Source organism: Lagenorhynchus albirostris, chromosome 3 (assembly GCF_949774975.1).
Source record: "Lagenorhynchus albirostris chromosome 3, mLagAlb1.1, whole genome shotgun sequence".
Classification (NCBI taxonomy): domain Eukaryota; kingdom Metazoa; phylum Chordata; class Mammalia; order Artiodactyla; family Delphinidae; genus Lagenorhynchus; species Lagenorhynchus albirostris.
The window spans coordinates 41529233-41542386 of NC_083097.1; positions in this window are offsets into that span (position 1 = coordinate 41529233).

The following is a 13154-nucleotide window of genomic DNA, read 5'->3' on the forward strand; positions in this document are numbered from 1 at the left end:
GAACCTAGAGTCCAAGGTAATGAAAGGTAATACATTAATTTCCTAGGGACCCTAATCACGTTACAAAGATCTAGCCATTTCTTAAAAAAAAAAAAACTTATTTTACAAACTCTGTAAACCAAACTGACATGACTTCCCTCCTTCCCTCATGATACCTGTGACCTGAAAAGCTCAATCATAGCTTTTACAGACTCATGGTTGACAGTTCATATCATTCTTGTCAATGATATACACTGTTTTCATTGTTTGATTTTTCTCAATTTCTTCCCTTCCCACCTGACTTTGTAGGAACTGTGTTTCATGTTGGTGCAGGTTGAGGCCCTCAGGGAAGCAAATGCTGAGACAGTTAGAAACGCAAAAGGGTTATTAAGATATAACACCTGTGATAGAAAACAGCTGCAGGACTGGGCAGGGATAGGGGAGGGTACCAAAGAACACTGCACACACCTGACAAAGTCTGTACCAGCCTTGCTGGGAACTCCCAAGCAAAAATTGCCCAGAAGAAGAGTTCAGGCTGGGAGAAATGGCTAGACCCTTGTACCGCCACCTTGCTTAGTCATTGGTTGAGGGCAAACCCAACAAGAGAGAAGCCCAGGAAAAGTACAACCTGGGTTCCAAGGCTGAAGCAGAGCCTGAAAGAGGTGACAGATGGAGACTGTCAAGCTAATCACACGCCAGGCAACTGGGCAAATCCTGTATTGAATGTTGCATCTCCATATCGGCCACAAGGGTGTGTCTGAACCTCCCTCAACAGCCTGGCTTGGTATGTTGTGTGTAGCCCTCGTACCATTAAAGACTGGTGGGTTGCCAAGTGTATGGACTTCACTATTTACTACAACCAACCATGTTGTCATTGTGTCACTGCCTGAGCATACTTTGTAGTACCTCCTGAGGTGGTCAGCCCTGTGAGTAGAAAGCAAAATTGACACATGCACCTGACACCATTAAATCTCACAGCAAAATCACAGATGAAATGACGTGCTCAATACCACATATTAAGTTGCTGAGGTGTGGAATTTCCTTCCCTAATTGCAGAATATCTCTTTCCCCCTTAGACTGCTGTGGAAGTAATAAGACCAACTCCCCTACCTCCATCTGCCAGTAAAAGAATAAGAGGTCCACAAAGACAGAATTAGAGACACCAGCTTAGGAGAGAGCAGCTATTTTTTTTTTTTTTTTTTTTTGTGGTATGCGGGCCTCTCACTGTCGTGGCCTCTCCCGTTGCAGAGCACAGGCTCCGGACGCGCAGGCCCAGCGGCCATGGCTCACGGGCCCAGCCGCTCCGCGGCATGTGGGATCCTCCCGGACCGGGGCACGAACCCGCGTCCCCTGCATCGGCAGGCGGACTCCCAACCACTGCGCCACCAGGGAAGCCCGAGAGCAGCTATTTTGTAAAACAGATAGTAGATAGAAAAGTGGCAATTAACATGGCAGAACAGAGGAAAAGCTGACACCTAAGCTCTAGAGTGGGGAAAGCCAGCAGGAAGCAAGCCGACTCCTGCTGCGGAACTCCCACCAGCTCAGGAATAAGCAGCACCTGATTCTGAACTGAAAGGCTGAAAACACAAAATAGCTGTGAGTCTTTAAAAGCTCACTTGAGCCCACCAACCTGCCTCACTCCAGAAAGTCGGCTCACCACACCACTGGTGCCCTAAACAAAGACCAGAGCGAAAGTTTACCCCTGAGATTAAACTGGAGAGGGCTCGACCTCAGAGACACCAGGTAAAACCTAAAGACACCAGGTAAAACCTTCCTTCCTAAAGGCCAAGAGTAAATTCAGCAGAGCTGGAAGAAAGCTGAAGAAATCACCAGAAAGACAAATGAGAAGCAGTTGAACAAAGAAAATTAGCATATCAACCTGGAGGCCTGATACCCAATTAGATATTTCTCGACAAAGAAAAACAATGGCAGTGGTGGGAAGAAAGTATCAAATAATTCTAGCAAACATTTCACAACCCAGACTATGCATTTCCAGGCTGAAAAGCCCACAAATGCCCAAAACAATGAGTGAAAAAAAGACACATTACCATTAAGGAAACAACAATGTTAAAACCTTCCCACAGAAGCACTGTGCCAGACGGTTTACCATCAAGTTCTACCAAACATTCCAGGAAGAAAAAATTCCAACCTTGGAACTGTTCCACAGTTGGTTTCTCCTGGGACCTCTCTCTGTAGCTGGCAGATGGCTGCCTTCTCCCTGTCCTCCCATGGTCTCTCCTCTGCTCACTCACACTCCTGATGTGGGTCTCTTCCCTGTGTCCTAACCTCCTGTCTTTATAAGAGTTCCATCAGATTGGATTAGGATCCACCCTGAACGCCTCATTTTAATTTAATTTCCTCCTTAAAGGCCCTATCTGCATATCCAATCACTTTCTGAGGTACTGGGAGTTAGAGCTTGGACATATGAATTTGGGGTTGGGAGTGGGCAATTCAGCCCATAACAATATAACCGGTTGGCAATCTAAGAATAAAAGGGAATTTATTTATTGTGAAGAATATTTACAAAAACTTACGCAGGGCTTCCCTGGTGGCGCAGTGGTTGGGAGTCCGCCTGCCGATGCAGGGGACGCGGGTTCGTGCCCTGGTCTGGGAAGATCCCACGTGCCGTGGAGCGGCTGGGCCCGTGAGCCATGGCCGCCGCTCATGTGGCTCAGTAGTTGTGGCTCCCAGGCTCTAGGGCGCAGGCTCAGTAGTTGTGGCACACGGGCTTAGCTGCTCCGCAGCATGTGAGATCTTCCCGGACCAGGGCTCGAACCTGTGTACCCTGCATTGGCAGGCGGATTCTTAACCACTGAGCCACCAGGGAGGTCCAGCCCCAGAGGCACTTACTTTTAAAATCAATTACTTAAATCCCAGGTCATCTTTTCTTAGAAGGAAAAGAAATCATTCCAAAGAAAACTTACATAAAAATTAATTATTAATTACTTAACTATTAATTAATTAACAGCTCTCTAAGGAGCAAGGCGATTCATGAGAGCCAAGCTTCTGCAGCGCCTTCCCTCCCTCTTTGTCATGACCTGTGCCTGCATGTTGCGTTTAATGCTGCACACAGACTGATACATTATAATGCTTTGTCTTTGAGAGGTTTTCCTTCAAATTGGAATCTATAATGTTGCTGTGGTCTTTTTTGTGTGTGTGTGCACTTAAGTGGTATTGAAGACCCGACCTAATGAGAGCAGGAGGAAGAGACACCTCATAGAGTCACTCTTTGTAAATTCTCTGTCGATGAACACCCTTCAGTGCCATCCTAAGTTGAACGAGTTCTGGGACATGCTGTTTGACTGTGGCCTCGTTTTATTCACTCTGTGCTTGTGTATGTTCTAGCACACATCGTGGTTGACCCGTGGTGTGCATGTGTAGTTAGACCCGGACCTCCTGGCAGAAACAGAGCAAGAATACCGTGCTAGATGTTATATCTTGTCTTTCTGCAGCTCAAGCTGCCTCCAAGGAAATAGTTTGGAAAACAGAAGGATATTTGGGATTGGTGGAAGTTATTCTGGCATTATAAAGGGCATCATAACCTTGTAGTCTGAGCAGTTTTGCCACTTTTGTTCATAAGAGCTGAAAGAAATTGTGGAACGAGGCATGGTATGACTTCATGGGATTTCAAAGAGTCCAAAGAGCAATGACTGACTTATGCCACCGTCATTACATGCTATGGGGCAGTTATTTCATATAATTCTGATTCAGTTAACTAACTGGTTAAGATCAAGCTTTAGTAGCATATCCACAGAAATAAATTTCAATCCCAGGCACTTTACTAGCTGTGCACCCTCGAGAAGAATACTTAATCTCTGATACACAGTTTCCTCATCTTTAAAATGGAGATAAAATATAGGTAACTGCCTCAAGGTTGTTGTGAGGATTAAATAACAATGCATTGAACACTCAGGTGCTGGCTGTTATCCTTCTCTGTCCTGAGTCCTGAAAGTTTTGTGGGAAGCATTTTGTATTTCATAGACAGTGCCTTTGACTTAGTCTGGAGAAGGGAAAGAATCCTGTTTCCACCACCAACCACTTAGGATCTCAGGAAAATTACTCAACTTTGGAGTTGCAATGTCATCTTTAAAATGTTGATGAAATGAGAGAAACTAAGCAAAAGGGTAAACCAAGGAGCAATGAGAAGATGAGATGGCTTTTGTTGATTCTTCTTTGGCTTTCCCTAGTGTGGCTCAAAATTGAAACAAAAGAAATTGTTAAGCTGGGCAGTCCAGTAAAAGCAGGCTGGCTTTATGTGCCAGGAAGCTCAGTGTTTTGTGTCATTTATGTGAAAGCAGTCAAGTGCATCAGAAGACCCTAAGCTGCAACTCAAACACGTTTTATTTGGCTGCTTGGCCCATTGGACCACTTCCATCAGTGAAAACCATGTTTGCACTCCAGTGGGTGAACGAAAGCTTGTGTGCTATGCAGTGAACATAAGACTATGTCTCTCTGTGACAGGTGCCCATCCACAGAAGTGCAGGATTACTGGACTTCTCTTTGTAAGCAACATATCTATTGTGAGCATACAAGTAGGGGAAGCTCTCATTATAATGAAGTGAAATACCAATAAATTATTATAGGAAAGAGCTGTGCTGGAAGAACTACTTTCAGTCTCAAGTTCATAGTAACTTATTTTTGTAAATGTTCTCCATATGACATACTACTTTGATAATGTCTAGACTACTAGATTAAATATTCCAGAGCACATACAAAGTACTAAGATGTAACCAATGATTTGAATCAATTTATCAAGGAAAAATATCTACTTTTGTCTTATGCCAGTAATCCTCACTGCTCCCCAATTTTTAGGACATATTTAGAAGGAAAAGAAGAAAAGTAGGGCTCCCCTGGTGGCGCAGTGGTTGAGAGTCTGCCTGCCAATGCAGGGGACACAGTTTCGTGCCCCGGTCCGGGAAGATCCCACATGCCACGGAGCGGCTGGGCCCGTGAGCCATGGCCACTGAGCCTGCGCGTCCGGAGCCTGTGCTTCGCAACGGGAGAGGCCACAACAGTGAGAGGCCCGCGTACCAAAAAAAAAAAAAAAAAAAAAAAAAAAAGAAGAAAAGTAACAAGTGTTGCCTGGTCCATGATAGTACTGAATCTTGATTCACTAATGTTAAGTGAGGACTCAATTTATACCCTTTTTAAAAGTTTTAGAGACCAGGTATGATCCTCTTCAATAGGAAGGCTAGAGGCTCAGACAACTCCCTCATGTCATAGCAGGATAAGCAATTTTGTTTTCCCACAAAGGGACACTTCAATAAGCCAGCTACTTATAGTAAGCAAAGGAAATTATAATCATACTGAAACCAAGTGCAGCTCTTATTCAAAATTAAGAAATTGAGTATTGTAATGTTTCTCTCAGCCTCAGCATTCTTATGAGAAATCACTAACAGTCATTAGATGCTTGGTTATTGTGATGGGTGGGGCTCTATTTCTTTGCCCAAATCTCTCAGGAAAAGGCTACAATTACTGGATGTATACAGGAACATCAGTCACGGATATGAGTGGTATTGTTCACAGGGCATTTTACTGTGCACAAAGCAATAACAAAATATTCAGTTCTCAGGATACCAAACAGCATTTTATGAAAACGTTTTGACACACCGCAATCCTAAAACTTGATAAATTACTCTCGAAATGTTTAAGAATATGTGAGTCCAAGAAATGCATGTGACAACACAAACCCATTTTCATACAGGAAAGCCTCTATTAAGATTTACTAAAGAAAAAGGCCTTTGTCTTGAGTCTAGGATGATAGGGTTGGTCACTTTAGTATGCTTTTTTATATTTTGCAGGGTTGGATGGTGGTAGTAGTTGCCTCAAATCTTACCTTTCCTTTGGTGGTTCCATTTGTGTAACTAAAATTTCCTGTTATCTTGCACAGAATGCATCACAGACTGACAGTAAACAACACTTTGTACCACTGTGTGAAATTTAAAACAGAAATGGCCGCTTCTGGGTCATGCTGTTTTGTATCATATCAAAAATGATAGGCAAGATTTTATAAAAGACTAAAATAGCCCTTGTATCGAGAAAAGCAAGAAGGGCAATCATGACATGTGTAAATGTGGAAGCTGGTAACGAGTGATGTCCCAGCCTTCACAACATCACAGATATAACCCTTGAGAAAGGAACAGAAATCCGTTCACAGTTGAACAAGATCCTGCTTTTGTAAGGGACGATTCAGGCCATGGTGCATTTTTAGTAAATTAACAGATGTTTTTGATATATCTGTAACTCAGAAAGATTCATCATGTTCACTGGGTTTGACAAGTACAAAACTAAGCAAGTTAAGTCAGTCCCAAGGAAAAGAAATGCTGTGTAGGCAACTTATCAAATGACCAAAAGCTAAAGCAATCCCCTAGGAGATGAAATGCTTACACTACCTGAATATGCTTTTGCTCAGAAAGGGTTTCTATTAGAAGAACCACAGGTGTGAGATTTTATACGAAGTTGTGATAGTTTTCACTCCCATGCCTCATAAAATAGGGTGGTTTAATTCTTGATGCATACATTTGCATCTGACCATAGCACCGACTACTTGGGAGAAAACAGTAAACACTAAGATATGCTGTGGGCTCATGTCCTGACAGAAGGCCCATATCCTGCTTTTGACAGAATGCCCAATAACTTGGATTTGGGAGACAAATTCCATGTAAGTTCAAACTCACAATTCACCTTTTATTGGCTGGGCGACTTGCGGCAAATTATTTAAATTTTCCGCGCCTTAATTTTCTCATCTGTTCAATGCTGATAATAAAAACTACCTCCACAGAGCTGCTTGGATTAAATTTGTTGATACATGTAAAAGCTATAAAGCACTTCAAATGGTATTTGGCACATAGCAAGCACTCAAGGCAATTTCGTCACCCATATTTGTTAAGGATTAGTTGGGTCCTAGAAGAAGGGCAATTAAGATCTAGGCTGTGCAATAAAAATAAAATATCTTTGAGGCCCAAAATTCAAACACTGCTAAAGAGGTGGAACACAGAAGACCTTGAGATAGAGAACTTGGTTTAGAGGAGGGGGTGGGACATTCTAAGTGACTTGAAAAGGCAGGTTGGAACATGGCCTTTAAGGAACCAGCCTGACTGGAATGGCAAAAACAGGTTGTGAGAGCACCCTGTCCAGATAAGATGTGGCTGATTGAAAGGGGCTTGGATTCCATGATTGAGGAGATCAGGCTCTGACAGGACCCTATAATAGTTTCCTCAGGGGCTGCTCTAAAAATAGTATTGGTTCCTAGAAAACACAGTAGAATGTAAGGGAAGAGTCTAGAAGCAGATAAATTAGTTAAAAGGTATTGAGGCCCATCTAAGAATGAATAGGTAAAGCTCTAGACCAGGGTAATAAACATGAGAAGAAGAAGGAAGCAACTGCTAAGGAAAAAAACAGGAGGTCTTTAAGGGATTAGATTGTAGGGAACAGAGAAGACAGGAGGCAAAGATGGCTCCAGAGTCTTGAGGATGCCTCCATTGTCTAATATTGTATCCAGATGAGATAAGTAGTTGGTAGATTGCAGAACACACTCTTGCAGAGTGCAGGGGACGTTAGGAGCTGGACTTGCCCTTTGTATCTGGAGGATTAAATCATCATTTGTGAAACTTGAGAGTGAGAAAAGAGTCAAGACTTGCAAGCATTGCAAGGGAATCTCCCGAGCATTGGCGCTCCACTCAGTACAGCTGTTTGTAATGAGAACCACCTGACGGTTTAAGGGCTCATGAGGGCTGACACAAGGCAGGAAGAGAGCTAAGAATGAGCCTTGGGGATCATGATAAGAAGTTTTTTTTTTTTTTTTTTTTTCATGATAAGAAGTTTTAAGAACCCTTTCCTTGGTGTGGATTTTGCTGCCTATTTTATCTTAATAACTGGACTGAGTATCATGTTATATCTTATTATATGGTATTCCACAAGAGTTAATTCCATTTACTCCCAGATTTATTGAGACATAATTGACATAAAACATTGTGTAAGTTGAAGGTGTACAATGTGATAATTTGATGCATGTATATATTGTGAAATGTTTGCACAATAATGTTAGTTAACACATCCTTTACCTCACATAATAACCATTTTGTTGTTATATTGTATACTCTTTCAAGTATACAATACAGTATTGTTAACTATAGTCATTATGCTGTAAGTTAGATTCCTGAAACTTATAACTGGAAGTTTGTACCCTTTGACTAACATCTCATTTCCCCTCCCCTCAGCCCCTGGCAACTACCATTCTACTCTCTGTTTCCGTGATTTTGATGTTTTTAGATTCTACATATAAGTGACATAATGCAGGATTTGTCTTTCTCTGTCTGCCTTTTTTCACTCAGCCTAATGCCCTCAAGATCCATCCATGTTGTTACCAATGGCAGGATTTCCTTCTTTCTCAAGGCTAAGTACTATTCCATTGTGCGTGTGTCATATCCAAAAAAATCACTGCCAAGACCAATGTCAAGAAACTTTCCCCCTATGTTCTTCTAGGAGTTTTATGGTTTCAGGTCTTATGAGTTAATTCAATTTTTAAGTACTTGGAAAGTATCAGTACTTAAATGCTGTCCATTGCAGCATGATTTACAATAGCTAAGACATGGAAGGAACTTAAGTGTCCATTGATGAATATGTAAGGAAGTGTGATATACATACCTATAATGGAATATTACTGAGCCATAAAAAAGAAGGAATTTGCAAAAACATTGATGGCCCTTGATGCCATTAGGCTAAGTGAAATAAGTCAGACAAAGAAAATAAGAAAAATAAATATGATATGATCTTACTTATATGTGAAATCTAAACTAACTAACCTCCCCTGCAAAACCCACTGAACTCATAGACACAAAGAACAGTTTGGTGGTTGTCAGAGGCGGGGTGGGTGAAATGGGTGAAGGGGGTCAAAAGGTACAAACTTCCGGTTTAAAATAAATAAGTCACAGAGATGGAATGTACAGCCTGGCAACTATAGTTAATGACACTGTATTGTATATTTGAAAGTTGCTAAGAGAGTAGATTTTAAAAGTTCTCCTCACAAGATAAAAAATTTATAACTATGCGCAGTGATGGCTGTTAACTGGACCTATTGCAGTGATCATTGTGCAATGTATACAGATATGGAATCATTATGCTGTACACCTGAAACCAATACAATGTTATATGCCCATTATATCTCAAGTGGAGTAAATGTGCAAATGGGAAAACTTCAGGCCTTAGCAGCATTCATGCCATAAATACATGCATACGGGCTTCCCTGGTGGCGCAGTGGTTGAGAGTCCACTTGCCGATGCAGGGGACACGGGTTCATGCCCCGTGCCCCTGTCCGGGAAGATCCCACATGCTGTGGAGCGGCTGGGCCCGTGAGCCATGGCCGCTGAGCCTGCGCGTCCGGAGCCTGTGCTCCGCAACGGGAGAGGCCACAACAGTGAGAGGCCCGCATACCGCAAAAGAAAACAAACAAACAAACAAAAAATACATGCATACCTATATACATACTGCCTATTCTCCTGAGTTTCAGAAAGGTCACGGTAGAGTAGGAAGAGCCTGAACTAACTGACCTAAATTCTCTTCCCACTCACAAGCTTCGTTGTTCTGGGTTCCAGTTTCCTTAAAGGAGTGAAAATTGAACAATTTTATCAGTGCGGGGTCTGCAATAACTTGTATTCCTTGGCTGGGGGACGCTGCAGGGATATTTATTATCGATCCTGCAGATGAACTGCTCCAGCTAGACACTGGCTAGAAAATAATTTACCCTCCCATGTTCACTCTCTGATTCCCATAGCACGGTAGGAATTGCTATAGACCGCTTGTCCTTTAGAAGCCCTAAATGCCTTTTTTCCTGAACGTAGGTGTTATCTCAGTTTGCCTGTCTCCCTCTCCCTCACTTCCATTCTCAGCCCTGGTCTACTCACTCCTACTGACGGCATTACCCAGGCTTTCCTGCCAAAGGGAAGCATCAGCTGAAGAAGATGGGAGCCGAAGGAGGGTTGTGTTATTCCCTCTCACTACTCCTGCTGTGGCATAGTGTGGCAGTGGCTGTCCTCCTCTATACTTACAGCTCTTGTTGGTAGCCTCCTTGCCTGGCTCAGACTCGCACTGGACTATAGTAACATCGGTCCGGTCCTTTGTCCCTTCATTCATGAGGTGGTCATGGCTTCCTCTGTGGCTAGTTCCTGGTACTTCTCCATCTCTTGTTGATTTTCCTACCCCTGACCACACCAATGAAAATAATCCCTTCATTAAACACGCTTCCAAAATCTGGGTTTGGAGTCCACACGTGTCTCTCGCCATCTCCAACTCTGAATCTGTTTCTGACTTGCAGGAGAAGTTGGCACCTTTCACCACAGAGCTACACATGCCTTTGGCCCAGGATTTGAAGGAGCTGAAGGACCTGGTAGGAGCTGGAAGAAGTGAACGAGTCCGAGTATACTGACGGCAGGGAAGGCAAATCCCTATCCAGGGTGGGTATCCATTCCACTGAGAACAAAGTGCTGCTACTTCTATAGTGGAAGTGATCCAACGTAATCAATCTGCCCCCAGATGGCTAGCTAGTTCTCCCCTTCCCCACTCCTGCCCCAGGGAATGGTGCCAGGTCAGGACTCAGTGTTGGTTTCTGCTGGTGGCTGATTGGGCACTCAACAGCAGCTATAAGCTTCATTCTTATATGGTTCAGAGCTCATTGAGCAAGGGAAACGATAGCTGGATAGGGAAAGAGTGACTGACATCCCCGAAGCAGGCCACCTTGCCCACCTGATTATTAAAATCCTCTGCTTATGAACTTGCTCTTGAGGAGCACAGGCATGAGACAGAAATATCTTCACACTCTCTGCAAATGCTGTCTGGTCACATCCTAGTTTTGCAGACTTCTTTGTCAGCAATTTTCCAATCTTATTCCTTTCCACTCTCTGACTATCCACCTAAACCATTAGCGACTGCCCGTCATCTGCATAGATCTATACCACTAGCCATCTCTCCTTCCAGACAAAATGAGCAACGAGATGCACTGCTCAAAGTTCTGCCCACTAGGGGCTGGACTTTCTTTAAATACTATCCTTCAGAGCCACCTTGGGTAGGGCTGTAGTGCTGCACTCATCCACTTTTGGGTGGTGTTGGAAAATCATGCAGAATTATCTAAAAATTTTTTCTTCTTTGGTCAACTAGCCATCGAGTACCCCCCATGAGGTTTTAGGTACATGTTACGAGGGAGAAGGCTGTACGGCAGCCATGGGCATCTGTGCCACTTACTCACGCAGTTTACCTGGGCCTTTAGGACCACTGGTGACCAAAGAATCTTCTCCTCAGCTGGGGAATGACACCTGGAGAGGGTCCAAAGTCTTCAGGCCTGAGTCCCTCAGGTTACATTCCCCGGTGAGGAATGGGAATGCTTCCTTAGCCGTCAACACCCTCCACCCCCTTTGACCCCTGCTGTTATGCAACCCCTTCCTTTAGTGAAAGCATAAGTCTACTGAGATGCTGGTGGAAGAAACTCCCAGCTGCCCTTTCTCACAGTAAAGGTCTGGGAGTGAGGTGTCCCAGTGGTTGCACTCCGCAACTTCTCTGCTCCCTCTCTCTCTTTTTTTAAAATTTATTTATTTATTTTTGGCTGCGTTGGGTTTTCATTGCTGCACGTGGGCTTTCTCTGGTTGCAGCGAGGGGGGGCTACTCTTCGTCGCGGTGCGCGGGCTTCTCATTGCAGTGGCTTCTCTTGTTGTGGAGCACAGGCTCTAGGTGCGCGGGCTCAGTAATTGTGGCTTGTGGGCTCTAGAGTACAGGCCCAGTATTTGTGGCACACAGGCTTAGGTGCTCCATGGCATGCGGGATCTTCTCGAACCCGTGTCCCCTGCATTGGCGGGTGGATTCTTAACCACTGCACCACCAGGGGAGTCCCTCTCTGCTCCTTCTCTTGACCCCAAGGAGGCTTCAAGCCACATCACAGTGAAATCTCTCAGTCTTGGTTTGTTCCTTCAGAGATAGTGATGCTGTCACTTGGCCCTTCTCAGCATTACTTATGTTGAACCGCATTTTGATTTTGGTTTTGTTTTTGCTTTGCAGTATTGGCCGTGGCAGATCCTGTCTCATCTTTACATGAGTCTGACCTGTAGGAGGACTTTGGGTCTGGCCAATGGCTGGAGGTGTTGGCTGAATGGACAGGAAATGTCCCTTGAATGGAGAGCGAGGACTGTGTTCCTTCAATGTCTTAGAAGCTTATCCTGAGTTTGGCAGGACTCACTGCCGAGGGAGTGCCTGGTCTGCGGGAGATGGAGACAAGGGAGAGCTGGGATTGCTATGACGTTCCTAGTAGAATCTTCTGTCTGCCTTAAGATGCCAAAAAGCAGGGCCCTGGATTTGCAAGGTGTGGGATTGGCCGGTGACGCAGGTCAAGTGGGCAGGTCAAGGGCAGCTCTGCTGTTAGGTCACTGTCAGGGCCTGCTCCCAGGAAAGACGGGGATGGACTGTAGAGAGCCACTGTCACACATTTTCTGCATCCTGGAGTCTTCCCACCCAATCTCCCCTCTCCTCGGACCTTCTAAGTTAGTCTCCATCTGCATGGCACATTTTTCTTTAAAAAGTCCTTAGAAGGGACTGAACAGTAATCTGAACACAGGGCATAGACATGATGTCTGTCTATTTAATTTTTAATTGAAAAAGTTTTTTGGTTTTGTTTTTGTTTTATGCCTTTTGATATCTTCCAAATTGTCTGCAAATGAACATGTATTACTTTTGTAACTTCTCCGGGAAGATGTAATTTCAGCCAGGGCTAGAGTTTAGGCCACAGTCAGCTTCTTGGCATCAAACGCCACTGGCCTATTTATCTCAAGGAAGAATAGGAAAAGGTGCCCCACATTTATTGCCCCTATACACCTCTAAGTGCAGATTTCTCCCTAGAACCCTTGGTTAGTGCATTATTTTTAGTTTAATTTGCTTCCATATTAAGTCCTAGTTCCTGTTACCCTATATGTCTTAGCACCAAGGTGACTTTAAAAGCAAACCAAGGGGGCTTCCCTGGTGGTGCAGTGGTTGAGAGTCCGCCTGCCGATGCAGGGGACACGTGTTCATGCCCCGGTCCAGGAAGATCCCACATGCCGCGGAGCGGCTGGGCCCGTGAGCCATGGCCGCTGAGCCTGCGCGTCTGGAGCCTGTGCTCCACAATGGGAGAGGCCACAACAGTGAGAGGCCCATGTACC